The sequence below is a fragment of the Eptesicus fuscus genome, chromosome 1 (genome assembly GCF_027574615.1).
Source record: "Eptesicus fuscus isolate TK198812 chromosome 1, DD_ASM_mEF_20220401, whole genome shotgun sequence".
Taxonomy (NCBI): domain Eukaryota; kingdom Metazoa; phylum Chordata; class Mammalia; order Chiroptera; family Vespertilionidae; genus Eptesicus; species Eptesicus fuscus.
In genome coordinates, this window is record NC_072473.1 from 27,661,724 (window position 1) to 27,686,171 (window position 24,448).

The 24,448-nt window shown below is 40.6% G+C and overlaps 1 pseudogene; it reads right to left on the minus strand.

The window, feature by feature from the left end:
• Positions 1-3,548: 3,548 nt before the first annotated feature.
• Positions 3,549-4,557, minus strand: LOC103302854 (39S ribosomal protein L40, mitochondrial-like; annotated as a pseudogene).
• Positions 4,558-24,448: the final 19,891 nt, after the last annotated feature.

Sequence of the window (24,448 nt, forward strand, 5' to 3'; positions counted from 1 at the left end):
TATGGTTTTGGGGTGTGTCACCCAAGAACCAACACTGCCAAGTTATTATAGCTTGGCAGCTCCTGCATTGAGTGTCTGCCTCTTGGTGGTCAGTGTGTATCATAGGGACAAGTTGGATGGAGGGAATAGAACTTAGCATATTAGCCTTTTATAAATATAGATAGGTACTTGTTTGTAGCCATTTTTACTTTTTGTGCCTGTGTTCCTTCTTCCCTTTCTACTTCTTCTTTTTACAACAGTCCCTTTAGCATTTCTTGCATTGTTGGCTTGGTGGTAATGAATTCCCTTAGCCTTTTTTTTTGTCTGTGAAGCTCCTGATTTCCCCTTCAATTCTGAATGATAGCTTTGTTGGGTATAGTATTCTTGGGTTCAGTCCTTGCTTTGCATCACTTTGTATACTTCGTTCCATTCCCTTCTGGCCCAGTGTGTTTCTGTTGAAAAATAAGTTGGTAGTCTAATGGGAGGTCCCTTGTAGATAACTTTCTGTCTCTCTCTGGCAGCCTTTAAGATTCTTACTTTGTTGTTGATATTTGCCAATTTAATTATGAAATGTCTTGGTGTTGGTCTTTTTGGGGTCATCTTGTTTGGGACTCTGTGTGTTTCTTGGACTTGTGTGACATTTTTTATTCCCCAAATCAGGGAATTTTTCTGTCATTATTTCTTCAAACAGGTTTTCTATTCCTTGCTCAGCTTCCTCTCCTTCTGGACCCCCTATTATATGAATGTTGTTTCATTTCATGTTGTCCCAAAGCTCCCTTAGGCTCTCCTCCTGCTTTTTAAGTTTTATTTTCCAGTTGCTGCTCTGCTTGGGTGTTTTTTTCTACCCTGTCTTCTAATTCACTAATGCGGTCCTCAGCTTCTTCTAGTCTACTGTTGAAGCCTTTCATTGTTTTCTTTATCCAGCTATGTCATTCTTCATTTCCTCTTTGTTTCTTTTCATGTGGGTGAAATTCTCATTCAGCTCCTTATAATTTCATTGAGATGTGTGCATTTGTCATCCAGATATTTGAGCATCTTTATAACCATTACTCTGAATTCTTTCTCTGACAAATTACTTGCCTCCATTTCATTTCATTCCTTTTCTGTTGATTCCTCTTTTTCTTTCCTTTGAGGATTGTTTTCTTATGTCCCCATTTTTGCTGTAACGTTTTAATTGTTTCTATGTCTTAGACCCAACTGTTTGCTACCGTGGTTCTTTTGGGCATGGTCCTATGTAGTTGATGACTTTTAGGACCCAGTGATGCAGTCTCTCAGATCTCCTGAGCTTAGTTTTCTAGTGGAGCCCCCTACTTGAGCTATTTGGGTTCTCTGATGTAGTTGGGTCATGAATGTTAGTTTCTCATTCTTGGGTAAAGTTTCCTCACAGGTTGTCTGACGATGTGACTCACCCCCAGCTTCGTCATGCAAGCTGTTGTGGATGTGTTCGTAGTTCCAGCTCTTGTGGAAAGGGTTGCCTAAGGTCTCACTGGCATGCACTCACTGTGAGATCCCAGAGTCCACGGCCTGGGAAAAAGTGGTCTTGAGGCCTGAGGCTCAGGTAGTGTGACTGTGGCCAGTGTTGTGTGACTCTTGCTGTGGTAACATCACTCTGGAAATCACTGTGAAGTTCCCAGAGCCCATGACAGAGGGAAGCAGCTGTCCCATAGTCTGTGGATAAGGCAGTAGAACTCTGGCCAGGGTGATTTCACTCTGCCAATGTTGAGGGGGTCCAGGAGCCAGTGGCTATAGATGTGCAAATCTTGGAGTATGTGGCTGAAACTGTGCAAATTGTCTGGGTATGCAAGCCCTCAGTAGCTCACTGCGGTGTCCAGACGCTGGCCGCCAAGAAGGAGGGAGTTGCAGTTTCTGATAAGGGAGCTGCACACCCTTGGAGGTGGACATCCTGGGGTCTGAAGGTCTGTGGGCAAGGCAGCATGACTTTGGCTGGAGTAGCTTTTGGATCCTGGGCAGTGTCCAAGGGCAGTCTGGATGGTGCTAAGGCTGGATTCCTAGTGGAAGCTGCTCTCTCCTTTAAGATGGTGTGGGCTCCATGCCCAAGCCCCACAGCCCGGGGAGTGCCCACAACTGTGGCAGGTTCTTCCCATCCAGGAGATCCTGGTCTGCCAGTCAGTGATACTCCTGCAGGATCTAACTGTCCCTCACTCACACATGCACACACCACACATATCCACACACATCCCTTTCACTCCCTCACTCACTCACACCCTCTCCCTCACCACCGTTCTGCCAGCCGCCATCTTGCAAATCCTCTGATGCCAATTTTTAATCATATTTACCCCATCCATCTCATTAATAGTTAGGTTCAGCCCTAGTCTGTTTGGCTCAGTGGATAGAGCATTGGCCTGCAGACTGAAGGGTCCCAGGTTTGACTCTGGTCAAGGGCACATGCCTGGGTTGTGGGCTTGATCCCCAGTAAGGGGTGTGCAGGAGGCAGCTGATCAATGATTCTCTTTCATCATTAATGTTTCTATCTCTCTCTCCCTCTCTGAAATCAATAAAAATATATTTTTAAAAATAGGTTAATCAGTTTGTTTTGCAAATTTTAACAATCACTGTTTCTCATTGCATGATTCCTTGAAAACTAGTTTTTCATATATTTTGACCATTTTTTTAGTTACTTTATGTGAAAGGGTAAATTCAGTCCTTGTTAATATCTTAGCTGGAAGCGTAAGTATGGTGCCATTTAAAAAAAGATCATCCTTTTCCTCCTTCATATCACCAAATGTCAGGCTTGTCAGTCCTCTGGTATCTCCGCTCCTTTCTAAAGCCCTTAATTAAGTCTGAGTTCAAGCCACTTACACGAGAGCAGCATCTTACTCACTGACTCTTCCACCATGTATATATCCCTGACTTTAACAATATGGCCCCAATCAGCCATTCTAGCCCTTATGTATTACAACAGTCACAATGGAAGTAGTGATCATGGAGGATATACTTTGGGGTAAAGAAATTTCTTTCAGAAATTTGGATTGGTTCTATTTATGAAAAGCCAGCTGGAAAGTTGAGGAAATAGTATGAAGAATTCAAGCCAAGAAAATACCAGAGCCTCTATTCACTGAGTGTTTTAGATAAATAGTCTTTGAATTTGATATGTGTGGAATTGCCTACACGCTCCATTTGTAGCTTACTGTGGGAACAGACCAAGCTTCAAGTTCTCCTGATGTCTATGTTTCTATCACAGTGCTTACCGAACATAATGTCTCTACTTATTTTTATTTTTTTCCTCAGATTTAAATAACATAAGCTTAAGATTGGGGAATGAAGTGAGGAAGAGCCAAATATGTAATTTTATGTGAGTAACAGCACTTGAAATAAAATAATCCCAGGGCATTAACTTGCATATGAAACTGGAATCTACAACTTGCTATGACAAACATATACCAGTTCCTAGTTGACTATGTATTTCTTAAGCATATGTTATAGAAGTGGCTTTTTTTCTTGATTAAACTCACATTTATTCTCAGCATGTCTAATTCTGTGATAAGCAGGCTTAAGCCCTGGTTGTTCTGGCTGTCAAGAGCAGCAGGTTCAGACAGCTGCCTGTGGCTCTACCTCTTGGACTCCACTTGTGTACACCTTGTGTCATGATACCGGCCTTCAGGGGCCTGGAAGTTGGAGAGCAGTGTGTGTAATTTGACCCTTCTCTCTCAAAGGGGAACAACTGGAGTCCTGCTTTATGGTTTCCACTTAGAGCTCCTGGAACAGGAGTTGTAGTTCCTGCAGAGCTTCCTGCTGGGCCTCAAGCATGGACTTGATGGCTTTCCTCTCCATCTCATTCTGTCCCTGCTTGTACAGGGACCACTTCTTTAGAAGCAAAACTCTCCACTCAACCTCCTCAAAGGAGAGCTCTACCTGAGGTCGATGTCTCACTTTGTCTAATAACCACCAGGTATAATAAAATCTTCAATGGGAATTATGTCCTGGCCAGCCTTTTCTAGTCATCTGTTCCTCTTTTTCAATGGTCCATAGCAGCTTGGTCTTTTTTAAGATCTACCTTCTTCTCCTTTTGAAGAGGTTCTGCTCTAATGGAAATGAGTTTCCAAAAAGACAACAATGAAGCTTGCTGGTAGGTGTCTCTAATCTGTGTCTGCCAAGGTCTCAGAAGCCAGCACTGTGAGTGCAGAGCTCGCACAGTAGTGATATACGGAATGGCAAGTGGACTCTCCTCATTGTGGATTCTTGTCCTACAAAGTTTGAAGAATAAAATTTGCAGAGTAAAAGATCTGAAACAAAAAAGTGGAAGTTTATTGCAAGCATATACAAACTCCTCCTGGGGTCCCCAAATAGGGAAAAACCTGCTCTTTCTCTCTCTATTTCTCTCTCTCTCTCATGGAAAAAAAATATAGAGCTCTGAGTCTCTTTGTTTATGGGTTTATAAATGCTGGTGCCCCCCTCTTCTTCTTCCCCTTATCTTGTAACGTTCTTGTAAACAATCTGGCGGCTTGAATCTGTCTTTGCCCATCATGTATGCATTCCTCTCCCATGGACCCCCCTTCCCTAAACTGCCTCTCCTGTCTCTAAAATTCTTTCAGTAGCTCCTAGCACTGTGGCAGCCATAGCCCCTAAGACAGCCGACCAGCTGTTTCTGCACCTTGGCAGTCTGGCCTGAGATGCCTAGCACTATGGTCCAAGAAGTTGTTTTTAATATTTCTATTTGTGTTGTCTAGGGCATCAGACATTGTGTTTTGGATGATCCATGAATGCTAAATGGAAGAAATAAGTGGATCATTTGGCCCTCTCATTTTTATGGCCTCCAAAAGACTAAAGGGATTTTTGGGCAGTATGTATACTAATAATCCATAAATTCATTAGTTTATTCTCACATGGATATATTAAAACAACCGGTGAGCATTTGGTAGGTTCAGCTTCTGCTTTTTACATGTGCTCTATCTCCCAAAAACTTTTTACTAACAAAATCACTCAGGTAGAGATAGCATATTCTAAGGCTTTAGGCTAATGTTGGTTCCCAAGTGTCCTTCAAATCTACTTCAAATATGTCGTGATGGATCTAGGGGGCATATGTAGACACAGAGATTGGCAAATCTCATCTCCACAGAACAGGAGTGAGTCCACTGCAGAGCTGGGCCTATTCCTAACAACACCTGGCACGGTGGAGAGCTTCTGCCAGGCTGCTTTGTTTTTGTCTGGGAGACCTGCTTTCTCAGTGAGAGGCAAATCACATGCTAAATTCATCTTATACATGGGCTATGTGACAAAGCATAAAGAACTAGAAATTTCATTATCATGGCTACTAAGCATGTTCTTTTAATAAAGGAAGAGATAAATATGTCTCTCTGCAACTGTATCCAGTGTGTTTATTGATGGAGACCCTGAGCTTAGGTGTGACAGCTTTGAATACTGAATCACAATCAGGCCCTGCTGCAACTACACTGGTTGACTGGCAGTGCTTGCAAGGCCAGGCCATGAGCCTGCCTTGGGAGTCATTCACATTTCATGTTGTAGCATTTATAAAAGGGAAGCCAGAAGTACAGAGACATTTTAAAGACCATTTAAGATTGTGAACATATGGGTTGAGGAATACACTATGCTGGGAATTATAAGGACCTTTGGTCCTTTAAAATGTTCCACATCCTTTATGACAGGGAAGTAAGAAGAGAGAGCAGGAGAGGGAAATGTCTTATTTAGCAGCAGAATTCAGCATGAACAGTCACAAACCCTCTGCTATCTCTGAAGATGACTCTGATAAGTCATCCACTTGAGTACATAGTTCTCTGTCCCATTTCTTTGGCCTAGCAAAAAATAACAAATAGTGTTACCGTAAAGAATAAATATAAGATGTTGTAACTCCACTTTAAATTATGGAAGCGCTTCAGTATTTTCTTTTAAGCTGTAGTCTTTCTCAGCCTTTTAGAAAGTGTAAAAACTAAGAGACACTACTATAACTTATCAGAAAAAATCAATATCCCTGGTGGGGTTGGTGAGGCTCCTATTGTCTGTGAGGTGAAGGTGTGAGAAGAGGAAAATTAAAATAATAGGGGCATAGGAAAAATGAGTTTTAGTAAATGTCCCAATAGCTCAGAATTGTAATATTTTTTCTGTAAGCAAGTGGTCTATATATAGTGTCAAAATGCAAAGGCGATTCACGTATCAATCCATATAGAGATCAGGAGGATAATATAAAGAAAAAAAAATAATTGAGTACAAATTTTGAAAGCCAAAAAAATGTAATAAATTTTTTAAAGAGTACAGAGATTTCCTTATACCTTGACATCGCTGGGTCTGCTAATTTAATCAATGCTAATCACAGAATGTTGCTTGGCAATGCATGTCTTGGTGCCAGTCATGTGATTCTATTTTCTTTGTAGAGTGCCAATCTCTGCTTTCTGAGACTATCACATTCTGATTTTCAGGGATGCAATTATACTGTGTTTATTTTGTTTTCTTTTGTTTACAATTTAAGGTTGTGATAGCTCAAGTCTGTGTACTTTTCTTGAGAATTAAATATGTGTATTTCTGTCAAAACTGGACCATGAAGTGCTTTGAAAGAAGATAAGATAGAGAATTGTCAATATTAGAGATGGTTTTTAGAAAGCTGATGAGGGAAATGGGGATTAACACTGATGCTAATGTAATTTATGTGCAGATCTCTTCATAACACATGTACCTGGCATCCTCCACAGTCACGTGGTCTCCAGGGAACAAACTCCATTACTGAGTGCATTTCAAAGAGCTTAGAACAAAAATATAAATAAATATATGGAAGAATGAGGTGATCTTCTTCATTTCATAGTGAGGATCACCTCATTCTTTCAGTGGCATTGTACTCATATTTCTTTATGACATATATCATATTATTTATTCACTAGTCTATCTCCAAATGAAGGTCAGCTCCCTGAGTTTTGTGGTTTGAGATTTGTAGTTTTACTTTTGTGCATCTCTGTATTAGTGGAGTACAGTGACACCTTTCATACATGGTCTGAGGTATATAACTGTTGGTTGGGAATCAAATTCACCCAGATATACTGACATAAATTTAGTGCAAACTTAGTTTTATTTCAGCTTTGCCCTGTATATTCTTATTAGACATAAAACTTTCTTCCTAAAATATTTTAACTTTGAGTATTAATTTTGTGAATAAACAAATAAATTTTATATTTAAACTTTGTGTATATAGTAGCTTAAGCTATACATAGAAAATGTTGTACATCTAGTTTTAGCTTAAGCACACAAAGAACTTGAAAGCCATTGCTCCCATCCTTACAAGAATACGATTAAAAAACTGAAAATTAATGGCTTTTCTCAGACCCATCAGAGAACTAAGTTCAAAGGACAAATTGCTACCCCATCTGAAAAGACAAGCACATCCAGAGAGACACAGCTAATGTTGTGGCAGAACGATCAGCCAGCACTCTGAGAGCACTGTGAGGGAGGAAAGTTTAACCTTTATTTTGCAGATCTGCTAGTTCAGGGGAATTCCAGATCCAAAGCCTGAACTGAACTCGTGGGGAGGCTCTGACCTATATATCTCCTCCTGTGGCGGACTCCTAAGGGTCCCCGCAGCTCTGTCCAAGTCAGTTTTGGCGGGGACTTGGGGGCATGTTCTGAAGCTCCACCCAAGTCAGAGTGGGGAAGTAAGACTACAGTTTTAACCAGATACTGAACTAGGTTGCAAGCCCCCTGCCCCTGGCCCCCGCACCCCATTTTTCTTTTGACTAAGATCTGTTTACCTGGAGAAGATGTTGATGGAACCATAAACTGGTATGAACATATAAAGAGTAATTTTGATGAACAGTTGGAGACTGGATATAAATTAACATGAGAAAGAGAAATCCTTAGAGGGCCACAGTCTTAGGAAGGCCTCTCCACTTTTGTGGGCTTTATTTCTGGGAACCTTGCTAGGCTCGCATAATGATGGTGAAAATGAGACATTTTGTGGGGGCGGCTAGCAATGTGAACCTGTGCCATTAACCTAATGCACATTCTTGTTAGCCTGTAGTCTAGCCACTGCCCCTTTAATTGTCTGGTCCTGCAAGACCTGTTTACTCCCATTTTAGAGGGGCCATAAATAATACAAACCCCAGATGGAGTTATCAGTGCTGGCACCAGGCCAGGCCTTGAAATGTGGTCTCACTGCCCCCATCCCAGCACATGGGGCATTTTGCAAAGCCTGTGAAAGGTCTGGAAGTATAATCCATATTTGGGGGACAAAGAAACCAAAGGGGTATTGAGGGAAAGCTTCCTCCATATTGATTTACTCAAGATTTGGAGAGAGACAGACTCCACTGAGTCACTGTACTGATACATGTGAAACGTTTGGAAATAAATGGGTTTTTCCTGTGCCTCAAGTACTCCTGAGTATTTTTCGGTCGCCTGGTAAATTCTGTAACATAAATATGGTGTATGGGCCGGGAAAGATGCAGCCGCATCTGCCCCCTTGAGGTATCACTGCGCAGGAGCAGGCGGGTGGGCCCACTCAACTGAGCCCATGATGAAGGGAAAGTGCGCTCCAGTGATTTACTGGGTTCCAGTCCTCATCGGGCCTGGGCGACTGCCCTTCCCCCCCCCCCCCCCGTCCCCTCCTCCCCCACCTCCCCTGCTAACGCTCCAGTGGACTCCAAGGAAGACAGGAAAGCCCTTTTCTGGACCAGACGTCTGATGGGTAAGTTTTCCCCTGGGGGACCAGTCTGAGGTCAGGCCTGCCTTTAGGGGCAGAAGTAGCTGATCACTACTTAGGCAAAATGTTTGCCTCAGGGACTTTCTTTGGGTGAAAGTCAAAACTTGGACTGACTGGTGTGTGAATGTGAGTGTGAGAGCCTGCATGAAGCGAAAGCTACCTTGTGTTGTCCTGTGTTTCTGTTAACTGGGAGGGGCTTGTACCGTCAGAGTATCTGTTAATGTTTTATCTCTTTGTTGTTTAATTTGTTTAAAAATAGGCCAAGTCCTGCTTTAGGGGAAGCCCAGTTATATAGTAGGGCTAAATCGTAAAAGAAATTGCAGGATGTCATTTCAGCAGCTGCCAAGAATCCTTTATTCTTGGGAATCCTCCTCGCTCTTTCTTTTAGAATATTAGCTCACCGAAAACTCTTAGCTAGGGAGATTTCTATCTGTAAAGTAGAGACTTTAATTTGCTCTTCCCTGATTTATGATTTTCTGTGCTAAGTTAAAATTTTAAGATTCTAAGGTTAATTTAAAGGTATAAAATTTGTAAAGGTTGCAACCCAGGCAAGTTTAAAAAAAGAACCACTAGCAAGTTTATTGCTTGCCTGTAAATAATAGGTCCTTATCTCCCCCTGTCAAGGACAGAGTAACTGGTTAATGCACAGGGAAAGAGGGGGGAAAACAAAACCAGAAAGAAAAAAAAAAGAGGTCATCTTACTCCTAGAGTGGAGAGTCGGAGGTTTCTGTCTCTGAGCTTGGCAGGGCGGGGTTACTGGGTACTTCTTAGGCTGCGTGGAAATGTTCAGCAGAGAAACTTTGGGATATAGTATTTTATTGGCCAGGTTAAAAAGGATTAATTCTATAGTGAAGACCAGATCTTTAATGTTACAACTGGTTTAAGTTGTAATAATCTTTAAATTGGATATATTTGACAGTTTTTCCAAATTTAATATTTCAAGAATTTAACTGAGAGACAGTTTTGTGGCATCTCAAGGGCCCTAAGGTGACACAAAGATCTACTCTCTCCCTAAAAAGAAATATTTTTGAACTAAATTAGAACAATGCAATATTTGTCCTAAAAGTTTTAGATCTCCATCTAAACTGCAGAGACACTATCTAATTCATACAGGACAGAAGCCATTTGAATGCTGTTTATGGAAAAACATTCAGACATGCCCCTCACTAGAAGAGACATCAACTTACTCATTTTAAGGAACAACCACAAGAAAAACTAGTTTTAAAGTCAGTTATATAACTGACAGAGTCACTAACTTATGGTCTCTTTAGTGATCTTGTTCTTTAAGCCTGTATAATTTAAAATATATTTTCATCAGAAGGCCTGCATTAGGTTAAATAATTTTACAGGCAGTTGCTTGTTCTGCACAGTAAGGTAAAATACATAGAAAAATAAAACAATGTTTTAGAAACAGCCAAGATGACGATTTACAATACCGGCCTCCCACTCCGGAGGAGAGCTATCTTGATAAGACCACTGCGCCATCAGAAACTAGCTTTTCTAAACTTCAAAAGGAGGTAAAGCAGTAAAAAAAAAAAAAAAAAGTCAAAACTCTGCTAAAAGACCCACATAGCTCAGCTGACTAGCTAGACTAGAAGAAGTGGAAGTGATTTGAAAGTCAGCTATGGCTATCTGAGAAAGGGAGCCTTCGTTTAAGGCAGCGCTGCTGGTTCAGGCGACCCTAAGATCCACATTCTAAAGGGTTAAAATAATAAAACAGGGCAGAAAAAGACTTATTGTGCTTAGCAGATATTTTGCAGAAAGCTTACAGCCTTGAGCACAGATAACCAGAAAATACCTGGCACTGGAGGAACCAAGGACGGACCAGACCCTTACGTCAACAGAGAGGCTTGCAGCCAGCAAAAATTAATTAAAACCTATCTCTCCCTGCTCTTTTCACCGATTCCCCACCCTTGGTCTCAGCCCACCTGCACCCAGGTAGTCAGATTTGCCTGACATCTCAAGAAAACTACAAAGGTAGAAAACTGACAAAATAAAAGTACATTTAAGGTATATTCATAAATATTATTCTGGGAAATATCTGTTTACTTTTTAGTAATCATTAAAGAATTAGAGTTTATAAAAATGAGGAATTCTAATACATTTTAAAGAAAAAAAGAATATTAAGGTAGAAACACTTAATGGAAGGACTGAGGCATGGTTATGCATTTTTAAAGGACATAAGAAGAAGGTTTGAAGGCTAATTTGAAAGTATGAAATTTATGAAGGTTGTGTATGTGATAAGAAGGAAAATAAAAATATTAAAAGGAAATTCATTAAATAATACAAGCCAGTAAGCCAGGAAGAGTAAATGATTTGCATTTTACCTCTCTAAACAAAGGGTAAATAACTTATGTCAAAGTACTGAGTAAGACTAATAGGAGAAATGCAATCAGTGTCATTTGCTGTCCACACCCAAGCCGCCTGTAGCCACCTGGAGAAGCAGAAGCAGCAGCAAGAAGTGGGGGATGCCAAACAGTAACGTGACACCTGAGCTGCTGCCCAGTGAGTTACAAGCAGCAGGCCCTGGGATCTATGAAAGCGGTGGGGGATGAAGCTGGTAAAGTTGACCATTTGCAACTGTGCTAAAAGGCTTAAGACTTCAGCAGCAGCTGCTGGTGCAGCAAGGAGTTAACAGGAGGGAAGACACTCTCCCTGAACCAGAGAGCTGAGAGTGGCTCAGGAATTTCAGATTCTCCAGGAGAGGAGGAGTCTGACTGAGGGACTGGCTGAGACCCTGTTGGGTTAGGAGGACCTGGGGCTGCATGTTGAGCTTATAGACTACAGTTTTCTGGGCAGATGTCCAAGCCCAGTTGTATAGGGGTTAAGCTGCCTGTGTACAACAAACAACTTTCTCCCGTGCCAGAATACATTTTAGGGAGATTAGACAGACTGTGTTTATGGTTAGAGAGAAGAACTAGCCACCATGCACAAGCCCTAACAGTGGCCTGCAGAGAACTGACTTCCCTGCTACACTCCAAGGTGCTGGTTGTAGCGAAGTGCATGGATCACCCTGCATAGCATTAGACCAATGGCCTACAAGATAGACTTAGCTGATGCCTTCTCAATAGACATGACTTCAGAGAGTCAGGAACAGTTTTGCTTTATATGAGGAGGGCCAACAGTGGACTTTAGTCACCCTCTCTCAGAGATGTTTTGTATAGCCCTACCATGTATCATCGTTGATGGCATAAGATTTGGATGCCTGATATGGCCACAGTGCCAATATTATACTTCATTATGTTAATATGTTATATTAACCTTTGATTCTCTTACAGATTTGAATACAGATGCCACCAATTACTATAGACCTATGCTGGTCTACAGACTTTAGTAGTCTTTGGGAGTAACTGGCGAGTGTCCAGTTTCCCACACTGAGCACCATTGTTATGGCCATATGCTAGCTGTCCTGGAAGGGGGATATGTAAGGTTGAACCCCAAAAGAAGTAAAGGGTACCTAGCTTCCAAGAGGGCAGTTGCCCAAATGGGCAGGGAAAAATACCCATCAGGTTTTGGTCCCAGGTATGAAAGAAAACTGGAAGCCAAAGCTCTCTTATTGAGAGACAGTTGGCAGCCTGTGTGTTGCCTTGCAGGCCTGTGTGACCATGCTCATGTCAGGGTTAGCACAAACCTTAACTTTATGAAAGTGGGGGAGGCCTATTTAGAACAGAGGGAAGCGGTGAGTACCAGTCCTCAAAAGAGGTCCTGTGACATATAAGACCCATAAAGGGATAAAACTCATGTAGAGGAGCTACTCCTGTAGTCCGTTCTGAGAGGGCGTGTCACCCCCTCCTCCCTAGAGACCTTATATGGTTTAAGGAGGAGTCAAGTAGGGGGAACCCTACTACTGGGACAGCTTTGACTGTATATTTGAGTATAGATGCATTTTAAATTTCTTCTTGCCATTTAAAGACAGTTACTGTTTTGTTATAATACATTTGGAAAAATATTACTCTGAAGAATCCATAGGAAGGACTGGCAAGGAAAATCAGAAGATCTTAAAGCAGGTCAGTATATTTTTCTCCCTATATGATCCCCCCAAAATTTGGCAATTATTAATAAATAAATCATGGCAATGCATTTCTTTGCATAAATTCAATAAAATCAGTTTCCAATAGTAGTTTTATTGACCGAAAACTTTGACTGGAGTATCATGTTTTAAAGAGTCCTGTCTGGACTCAAAACTTGAAGCCAATAACAATGCCACGGAGAAAGCCTGATATCTTGCTTGGTAGCCCTGAAAATAGCTGGCACTGGAGCATCAGGCCCATACCCTACCATCACTGGCGGTTGGTCAGAGTACAAGGGGAGCAATGAGGGTGCCTTTGCATCCCTGCGGGACCCCCACGCACTCTAGGCCACGAGGAGTAGGAGGGCTACTGAGATGGGCCTTGAAGCTTAGGGCATGGGCATGGGTAGAGCCATTGCAGGTGAGGAATTCACCTAACCCAGCAGATACTGCAGGCAGGGCTGACAACAGCTGGATGGCTTGGCTTCCCTGCCCTACAGGGCACATTGAGACTCAATCATAAAATTCCGGCAAAGGTGGTCAGTTACCATTCTTGTTGTATTTATGCAAACAATCAGTCCAAATTGACTACAATAGGTAAATTAGTCTTAATTTGGTCCTTTAATAAACATAAAGGTAATTTTAAGAAGAAAAATTCTATTTCAATAGAAGTTATTAGAGCTGAAATATTTTCTTTCCCTTCCATCAGACCATTTGTTGTAACACTTGCTGTCCTAATTTCTCAATAATACTAAATTTTATAATACAGTCTGTCTCCGCCAGTTCACAAGCCTACCTCTTTCTATGCCCAGGCCTCATCGTCCCTCTGACAGACAGCAAGGATCTGTTTGCTCTGAAAGAAAACTGTCCCTCTTCAGCATGGAAGTAGCCAGAGGAGCCTACCGATATCCATTTTCCCTAAAAGAATTCAGAGCCAGGATCCTTGAGGGGATATATATTAAATAGTTAGACAGACAGACATGAGCAGAGCAAGTTACAGTGGGCCAACTGAAGAAGAAATAAATGGGACCCTGAGATGTGCTTCTCACCATTCCAACTGCTCTGATGCCAGAAATAAAGAAACCAGTACAGATTCCCTCTCCCTTCCTCTAATAAAGCCAACAGGTTTAAAACAGGTAATAGAAAGAAGCAGTAAGCCCTAAAGCCCCAAATGTTACTCCAGACCAGGTCTCTGGACTATCATCACAATCCCTTCGGTAATAAAAATAAAAAAGACTCAAGTTACTGAACACCCTACTCCCTAGCTTTCAGTCTTCTATGGAATCCCCAAGGCTGAAAATCAGCTTAAGGATCAAAGGGGGGAAGTTATGGTGAAAATGAGACATTTTGGGGGGGGGGCTAGCAATGTGAATCTGTGCCATTAACCTAATGCACATTCTTGTTAGCCTATAGTCTAGCCACTGCCCCTTTAATTGTCTGGTCCTGCAAGACCTGTTTACTCCCATTTTAGAGGGGCCATAAATAATACAGACCCCAGATGGAGTTATCAGTGCTGGCACCAGGCCAGGCCTTGAGATGTGGTCTCACTGCCCCCATCCCAGCACATGGGACATTTTGCAAAGCCTGTGAAAGGTCTGGAAGTATAATCCATATTTGGGGGACAAAGAAACCAAAGGGGTATTGAGGGAAAGCTTCCTCCATATTGGTTTACTCAAGATTTGGAGAGAGACAGACTCCCCTGAGTCACTGTACTGGTACATGTGAAACGTTTGGAAATAAATGGGTTTTTCCTGTGCCTCCGGTACTCCTGCGTATTTTTCAGTCACCTGGTAAATTCTGTAACATAAATGAAATCCAACTAAGATCCCTTCATTGCTCTGGCAAGGAAAAGAGAAGAGTAACTATTGTGAAATATATTCTGTCTTCTCCATAACAAAATTCTGTAGGAAATTGAATTTTCCAAGGCATTATCACAACTATGAGAAGGGAATTACTTCCATTCCAGCTTCTTCTAGTCTTCCTGTCTCACAGGACACTAGAGGAGTTTGAAATCTCTGGCATTTATAGCTATGCAAAACATTAAACACATGCAAACCCTTAGCAATGTTAACATAAATATTCACACTAAATACCTGTTTACCTCAATTCCTATTACCTGATGCAACATATCCAGCTTTCAACACAGATTAAAAGGCATGCCAAAAGGCAAGGGAAAACAGTCTGATGAAACAAAACAAGCATCAGAACCAGATGAAGATAGGACACAGGTGTTAGAATTATTAGGAGGGAAATTTAAACATCTGTGATTAATATTTTAAAAGATCTAGTGGGAAAGTTACAATATTAAAGCATGATGTAGGTGGGTAGAATAAGTAAAGTGGTAGAAATGCTAACAATCAAAAGTATATGCTTGAAATAAAAAAATACAGTATCAGAAATGGAGAAAACCTTCTATGGATTATCAGTAGGTAATGGATACTTCTCAAACTTAAATGCAAAGATAAATATAACAAATAAGCAGAATAGAACATCCAAGAATAGGGATACAATATAAAAAGGTATAAATTATGTGTAATTGGAATATCAGAACAAAAGATATATTCAATATATTCATGGCCTAAAATTTCTCAAAATTATTGACAGACACCAAACCACACATTTGGGAATCTTGAAGGTATTGTTGCTCTATACTTTACTTATAGAGCAACAATAATGATAGATACCAAAAAATGAAACTGTTATTATAAAAACATTTAAACCTGTAAAGAATTTTTGTGAGTTTATTTGAGCCAAACTGTCCACAATTGCCGGGAAGAAGTATCTCAAAGGATTGGGGTAATGCTCCAGAGAATGGAGGTTTTTTCATCTATATTTATACATTGCAGTCAAAGGAGGGGACATAGGTGAATTACATGAAATCTATTGGTGATAGACTACAGAGGCTGGAGAAAGCGAAGTGGGGAAACCTCTGGGATTGGATAAAAAATAAAATGATAGACACATACTTAAGTGGGTGCAGGATAGCCAACAGTCAACAATTAACATCTTAACAATGAAGGAATCTGTGGTATCTGTCCTGGCGCCCAGGCACATTAGGTTGTGCTCCGAGGGGTTCGGAAAAAGGGAAGTTACAAGTTACCCAGACATTTCAAGGATATGTTATCATAGATACAAAAAGACAGATAGGCTCAGTTAAGGTAAAGATTGACCTTGTCAGTGAAGATACTGGCCTAAGACGTAACTACCCACCATAACTACTTTTAGTTAAAAATTTAATTTCAGACCATCCTTTGTGGTTACTTTAGGTCTCTGAGTTTGCAAGACTGCCAAGCAGGCCTTCTCTGAGCTTGTCAGGTTAGCATGTGTCCCTTTTCATCCACAAAACAAAAGAAAACAATAACCAAAAAACAAGACCTACCCATATCACATCTAAACTGCACAAAAGTGAAGGCAAAGAAAAAAATATTGAAAGAAGCTGGTGGTGTCTACAATCCCATTAAAAAATGGGCAAAGAGCCCTAACTGGTTTGGCTCAGTGGGTAGAGTGTCAGCCTGCGGACTCAAGGGTCCCAGGTTCGATTCTGGTCAAGGGCATGTACCTTGGTTGCAGGCACATCCCCAGTGGGGGTGTGCAGGTGGCAGCTGATTGATGTTTCTCTCTCACTGATGTTTCTAACTCTCTATCCCTCTCCCTTCCTCTCTGTAAAAAATCAATAAAATATATATTAAAAAAATGGGCAAAGACTGTAAACATACAGATCACCAAGAGACACATGAAAAAAATGCTCAAAGTCACTAATCATAGAGAGATACAAATTAAAATGACAATGAGGTATCACCTCACACCTGTCAGAATGGCTATCATCAACAAATCAACAAACTACAAGTGCTATCAAGGATGTGGAGAAAAGGAAACCCTAGTACACTGCTGCTGGGAATGCAGACTGGAACAGCCACTATGGAACACAGTATGAAGTTTCTTAAAAAAATTAAATATGGAACTTCCATTTGACCCAGTGATCCCACTTCTAGGAATATATCCTAAGAAATCAGAAACACCAATCACAAAGAATATATGAGAGGGGGTGGGGGGCAATGGGGGATAAGGACACATATGTAATATCTTAATCAATAAAGAAAAAAAATATGCACCCCTATGTTCATAGCAGTGCTATTTATAATAGCTACGATTTGGAAACAGCCCAAGCGCCCATCAGTAGATGAGAGGATAGAAAAGCTGTAGTACATTTACACAATGGAACACTATATAGCTATAAAAAAGGATATTTTACCCTTTGAGATAGCATGGAGGGACTTGGAGAGTATTATGCTAAGTGAAATAAGCCAGTCAGAGAAAGATAAGTGTCACATGATCTCACTCATATGAAGAATCTAATGAACAAAATAAACTAGTAAACAACATAGATCCAGAGACATAGAAACATGAATAGACTGTTGCATCTCAGAAGGAAGGTGGGGATTAGGGAGGGGAGTGGGAAGAGATTAACCAGATAATTTATATGCATATATGCATAGCAATGGGCACAAACAATGGTGTGGTGAAGGCCTTGGGGGGTAGGGGCCAGGTGGAGAGGTCAATGTGGAAAAAAAGGGAACTATCTATAATATTTTCAACAATAAAGATTAAATAAAAGAAGCTGGTAGTGTATTGTAAATACCTTACCTACAGAGCAAAAATATGGCATTCTGAACCAAGGAATGACCTAAGATATCTTGGGGCTTCAGAGGGGAAAGGGAAATTTTCAAGACCATAAGAAGAGCAGATTTGCCCAGCCACCCATACATGTAAATTATAAAAGGTTTTCTCTGGTAATAACACTTATTATGGGCAAGGCCCCCAATTCAGATTCTTCTAGGTAGCTATGGGAGAGGGAAATGTTTCTTCTGAGCACAGGGTCTTGATTGCTTTCAGGTCACAATAATCCACATACCAAAGTGCCACATTTTGGGGAGGCCTGTTCAGAACCCCTTCAATGTAATGTATTTTTTATTTTACTAATTTAGAAGTACATTTTACTATACCTTCCTTATGTTAGAATTGCTTTACATTGAATGGGAGCAGGATATGCCATTACAATAAATACCTCTTGGGCATAAGGGTTATTTTGGACTGTTTCAGAGGGAAGGCAGGGGCAGGTGGGTGGGTGAGTGAGAAGAGATCAATCAAAGAACTGGTATGCATATATACATAACCCATGAATACAGACAATAGGGTGGTGAAGGCCTGGGGTCTGGGGAGGGTGCAGGCTAGAAGGAGTCAATGGGGAAAAAAAGAAGACATCTGTAATACTCTCAACAATAAAGATTTTAAAAAGAAAAGAAACAGTAGATACAGGAGATGCTCTCTACCAATAAGAGGAAGATAAATAAAATCTAGAAGCTAATCAGTGGAGAAGGCCTGCTTCTATCTACATAACAACCATACCTGTATTTATTGTGCATTGTCTGATAACATCCCATAACTGCCTCCACCCACTCTAACATCTTTTGTCTTTAGCTGTTGTAGAAGATCCTGTTTTCCATTCTTTCAATCACACCAAGAGATGCTTAGAGAAATGGAGTTACACAGCTTTATTACGCCGGCAGTCTTAGAGGAGTTGCCTCCCAAGTCTGAGCAAACAAATATGATGGAAGCTCTTCTTTTATCCCCTTTGGTTTCTTTGTCCCCCAAAATATGGATGGGACTTCTGGACTTTTCATGGGCTTTGCAAAAAGCCCCGTGTGTTGGGATAGGGGCCTTGAGACCTTATCAAAGGGCCTGGCCTGGCACCAGCCCTGATAACACCCTCCGGGGGTTGTGTATTGTTCATGGTTTATGGCCTCTGTAAAATGTGAGCATTTAGGTAACAGGTCTTGCAAGACCAGATTGTGGAGAAAGGGCCAGTGAATTAATTATAGGTTATCAAGAATGTACATTAGGTTACTGGCACAGATTCAGATTGCTAGCCCCCCAAAACATCAGGGTTACATTGAAATTACCCTTTTAGCCTTCTTATAGCTGAATATAGTATTTAAGGTGAATACTAGTATTTGGGCCATTTCATTGAGTTACTCATTTTCCTGGGTGTCTCCCATCTATATAAGAGGTATATGTGTTGTTATACTTTTGTTTGTTTTTCTCCTGTTAATCTGTCTTTTGCAACAGGGAGGGGCCTCAACCAAGATCCTAGAAGGGTAGAGGTAAAATCATTTTTTCCTCCACAACGTAGAAGCAGTTGTGGTTTACAATGTCAGTTGATTGAATCTCCAGAGTTTTATGCTTTTCTGATAAGAATTTATTAAAGGAATTTGAAAATGATCATTCTAAGATAGTTGGCACTAAATGAGAAATTCAAAAGACAAAGGTATTGGACAAAGTGTTAAATTGAAGGAAAGGATACAATAAGAAACAAATTGTGATGAAATGCTGGCACAGGAATAGAGGAGAACAGATGAAATATAATTATTCTAGGGCTTACTTTAGCATGAAATATTTTTTGTGTTAAAAACATAAAAATTTAAAATCTTAACCATTTTAAGTGTATATTACAGTAGTGTTAACTATAAGCACATTGCTGTGTAGCAGATCTCCATAAATTTTCATCTTTCAAAACTTAATCTCAGTACCCATTGAAAGACAGCTCATCTTTTCCCTATCCCTGCAGCTCCTGGCAACTGCCATTCCACTTCCTGTTTCTGAGTTTGACTAGTTTAGATACCACATATAAGTGGGCTCATCTAGTAACTATCCTTTTGTGATTGGCATATTTAAGTTAGCATAATGTCCTCAAGGTTCATCCATATTATAGCATATGGCAGGATTTCCAACTTTTTAGGGGCAAATAATGTTTGTATGAATGTGCCACATTTACTTTATCCATTAATCTGTGATGGACATTTAGGTTGTTTCCACCTCTTGGCTATACTATATAATAAAAGCCTAATATGCAAATTGTTTGACTGGGAGTTTGACCGCTGGTTATGATGTGCGCTGACCACCAGGGACATGGTGGGCGTCAGCGACATGGCACTGGCAGTGGGTGGCAGTGGAGGCACTGCCGGCCCCAATGAGAGCCGGACTGCAGCGGGATGGTGGAGCAGGTGAGGGGGCGGTACCAGGCCACGACGGGGTGCCAGATGGTGCTGCGGGGTTGTGAGGCTGGGGGCACCAGCTGGAGCTATGAGCTTGGGGGAGTGAGCTGGGGCCCGATCCCCGCAGGCCACTCTGAGGGACCCCACCCATGCACAAATTCCTGCACCGGGCCTCTAGTTGGTAATAATGCTGCAGTGAACATGGGTATGTAAATATCTCTTGGAGATCCTGTTTTCTATTCTTTTGGCTATATACTTAGAAGTAGCGTTCCTAAATCATATGGTAATTTTGTTTTGAATATTTTGAGGAACCTGCATACTATTTTCCATAGCAGCTGAACCATTTTACTCTCCCATCAACAGTATACCAGTCTTCTGATTTCTCTACATCCTCACTAACACATGTTATTTTCTGTGAATTTTTTGTTTGTTTTTTATAGAAGCTCATTGAGCTTCCATAAGATAATTATTTTAAATTTTTTTTCAAGTAATTCAAGGTCAATATCTGGAGAGTAATTTTGTTTCTTTGATTGAGCCATATTTCCCTGTATCTTTATATCCCTTGTTATTTCTTGCTTCCAATATTTATGGACTGATTTTTTTTAGAAGACCTTCCCCAATCAACCTGGATAGAGATTCTAAGAGCCTCTCAAACATTTTCTGAGGGTGTGTTTTCTCTGTGCATGGTATTTCCTAACTATACGGATTTTCCAGTTTCTTTTTCAGGAGTTTGTAATCTTTTCTTCCCTCTGGTGTCTATTTCAGTTATCTAGGGTTTTTTGGTGCTACAATGTGCCACCAAGCTCTTTGTTCTCAGCAGCCCCCAGGCTTTAAAAGTAAGCTGGTTCTCCAAAAGCACTCTGAGTCACATGTGACAGAATACAGTACCTCAGGAAGCCTACTGAAAAACTGGAACATTGGTTATGAGTTCTACTCTTCCCCTTTCCTCCCAAAAGAGAATGAGCATTTTCTTTCAATCACACCAAGCTGTGCTGGCTTAGGGGAAGGGCTATCATGGATGAAATGCAACAACTTTTTTTTTTTTTTTTTATCAATTTCAATGTGGCTATTCTTAGCTTTGTCTTTTCCTGGGGTACTGAGTCATCTTAATTGGTTTCTGGAGTACCTATAAAGCCTTTATGGACCATATACAGAGGTAGGCAAAGGTAGAGTACAGTTGTAGATATGGAAAAAGACATTCAGATTATGATTATTACAATAACTTTATTAATTGTGTTTTGAGTACCTATAACTGTAAACCTACATTTGCCCACCCCTGTATTGTTAAGTCAGTGTCTCTGTGGGGAACAAGGTGGGGGTTTATATTCTGCCATCGCTGACATCACTCTTAAATCTCCATGTTTTATGATAAAGGTCAAGGCACTGAAATAAGGGAAATGAGTTTTATATACTGAATAATTTTTATAACAGCTAACCATTTGTGAATGCTTACTATGTGCTTGTCATGGTTTATAATGAAATTCTCACAACTGTATCAATAAGGAATCCAAATACCACTTCCCTACCCCAATTTACCAAATAAAAAAAAATGAAGAGAGATTATCAAGATGGCCTAACAATGTCTTTTTTTTTTAAATTATAGATGCTTTTTTAATCCACACAACATATAAGGTTAGTGTTATTGGTACCATTGACATTTGAGGAAAGTGAGATTCACAGAAGTAATTTCCCCAAGAGTACACAGCTTTCAAAGTGATGGATATTTGTTCCCCCATGGTCATAACAGCATTATTTTCAAGAGGCAAAAGGTGGAAGCAATCCACCTGTCCATGAACAGATAAGTGGAGAAACAAAATGTAGTATATACATACAATGGAATATTATTTTTCCTTGAAAAGGAATGAAATTCTGATACATGCTACAACATGGATGAATCTTAACATCCTTAAGGACATCCTGTAAATAAAATAAGCCAGTCACAGAAGGACAAATACTGAGTAATTCCACTTACATGAGGTACTTAGAGTGGTCAGGTTCATAGGGACAGAATTGGTCCCCCAGAGGAGGGGTAGGGGAGAGGAGGAATCATTATGTAAAGGGGTACAGGGTTTCAGTTTTGCAAGACGAAGAGAGTTCTGGAGAGGAATGGTGGTGATGATAACACAATAGTGGGAATGTTCTCAATGCCACCAAACTTTACACTTAAAAATGGTGAAGATAGTAGATTTCATGTATATTTTACCACAATTAAAAATTAATTTAAATATTTTTAAATTGATGGAGGCAGTTTTTGAACCAAGGTGATCTCACTTAGTGATCCAAGGTTTATTTACTTGAACACATGGCTTCCAAAGTGAGGTTTGCTGCTCTGACCACTAGTCCCAAACATGCTTGTCCAGAGGTCCTGCTCACCCACGGTTATTTTTTTAAATTTAATAAATCTTTATTGTTCAGATTATTACAATTGTTCCTCTTCCCCCCACCCCATAGATCCCCTCCACCCGGTTCCTATCCCACCCTCTGCCCTTACCTCCCCCAGCACTGTCCTCATCCATAGGTGTATGCTTTTTGTTCAGTCTCTTCCCGTCTCTTCCCACACCCCCCATTCCCTTTTTCCCCCGAGAATTGTCAGTCCACTCTCTTTCTATGCCCGATTCTATTATGTTCACCAGTTAATACTGTTCATCAGATTTTTTATTCCCTTGGTTTTTAGATTCACTTGTTGATAGATATGTATTTGTTGTTCATAATTTTTATCTTTATCTTTATCTTCTTCTTCCTCTTCTTAAAGAATACCTTTCAGCATTTCATATAATTCTGGTTTAGCGGTGATGAAATCCTTTAGCTTTTTTTTTTATCTGTGAAGCTCTTTATCTGACCTTCAATTCTGAATGGTAGCTTTGCTGGGTAGAGTAATCTTGGTTGTAGTTTCTTGCTGTTCATCACTTTAAATATTTCTTTCTTTTTCTTTTTTTTTAAATAAATCTTTATTGTTCAGATTATCACAGGTGCTCCTCTCCCCCCCCCAACCCCAGAGATCCCCTCCACCTGATTCCCCACCCCACCCCATGCCCTTACCCCCCACCACTGTCTTCATCCATAGGTGTAAGATTTTTGTCCAATCTCTTCCCACACCCCTCAGACCCTCTTCCCCCTGATAATTGTCCATCCCCTCCCTTTATATGTCCCTGATTCTATTATATTCACCAGTCCATTCTGTTCTTCAGATTTTTTATTCACTTGATTTTTAGATTCACTTGTTGGTAGGTATGTATTTAATGTCTTTTTGTTGTTCATAATTTTTTACCTTTACCTTTTTTTTCTTCTTAAAGAATACCCTTCAGCATTTCATGTAATCCTGGTTTGGTGGTGATGAACTCCTTTAGCTTTTTCTTGTCTGTGAAGCTCTTCATCTGACCTTCAATTCTGAATGATAGCTTTGCTGGGTAGAGTAATCTTGGTTGTAGGTTCTTGCTGGTCATCACTTTGAATATTTCTTGCCACTCCTGTCTGGCCTGCATAGTTTCTGTTGAGAAATCAGCTGACAGTCGTATGGGTACTCCCTTGTAGGTAACTAACTGTTTTTCCCTTGCTGCTTTTAAGATTATCTCTTTGTCTTTTGCCCCTGGCATTTTAATTATGATGTGTCTTGGTGTGGTCCTCTTTGGATTCCTCTTGTTTGGGGTTCTGTGTGCTTCTTGAACTTGTAAGTCTATTTCTTTCACCAGGTGGGGAAAGTTTTCTGTCATTATTTCTTCAAATAGGTTTTCAGTATCTTGCTCTCTCTCTTCTTCTGGGACCCCAAAAATTCAGATGTTGGTACACTTGAAGCCGTCCACTTTGAATATTTCTTGCCATTTCCGTCTGGCCTGCATAGTTTCTGTTGAGAAATCTGCTGTTAATTGTATGGGTGCTCCCTTGTAGGTAACTAACTGTTTTTCTCTTGCTGATTTTAATATTCTCTCTTTGTCTTTTGCTCTTGGCATTTTAATTATGATGTGTCTTGGTGTGGTCCTCTTTGGATTCCTTTTGTTTGGGGTTCTGTATGCTTCTTGGACTTGTAAGTCTATTTCTTTCACCAGGTGGGGAAGTTTTCTGTCACTATTTCTTCAAATAGGTTTTCAGTATCTTGCTCTCTCTCTTCTTCTGGGACCCCCATAATTCTGATGTTGGTATGCTTGAAGTTGTCCCAGAGGCTTCTTACACTATCTTCAACTTTTTGGTTTTTTTTTTTTTTTTTCTTTTTGCTTTTCTGGTTGAGCGTTTTTTGCTTCTTGGTATTCCAAATCTTTGACTTGATTCTTGCAATCCTCTGGTCTGCTTTTAGGTTTCTATATAATATTTTTTATTTCAGTCAGTGTATGCTTAATTTCTAGTTGATTCTTTTTCATGTCCTGAGCGTCTCGTTAAATTTATCAGCCTTTTCTAGGAAATTCTTGAAAAACCTTATAACCGTGGTTTTAAACTCTATATCCAGTCTTTTGCTTTCCTCCATTTCCTTCATTTGTGGCCTGCCTCTTTGTCTCCACATTTTAGCTGCTTCCTTGAGTTGATGTAGTTGCTTTGCATGCTAGGTGTCTTAGCAGGGCCCAGTAGCTCAGCCTCCCCAGTTACCTGAGGTGGACACTCTTGGTGCAGCCCTTTGTGGGCTGTGTGTGCAGTCTTGTTGTAATTAAGCCTTGATTGTTGTTGGTATCACAGGGAGGAGTTGACCTCCAGGCCAATTGGCTGTGAGGATCAGCAGTGTCTCTGCTGGGAGGGCTTCTGTGCTCAGCTTGGATGGGGAGGAGT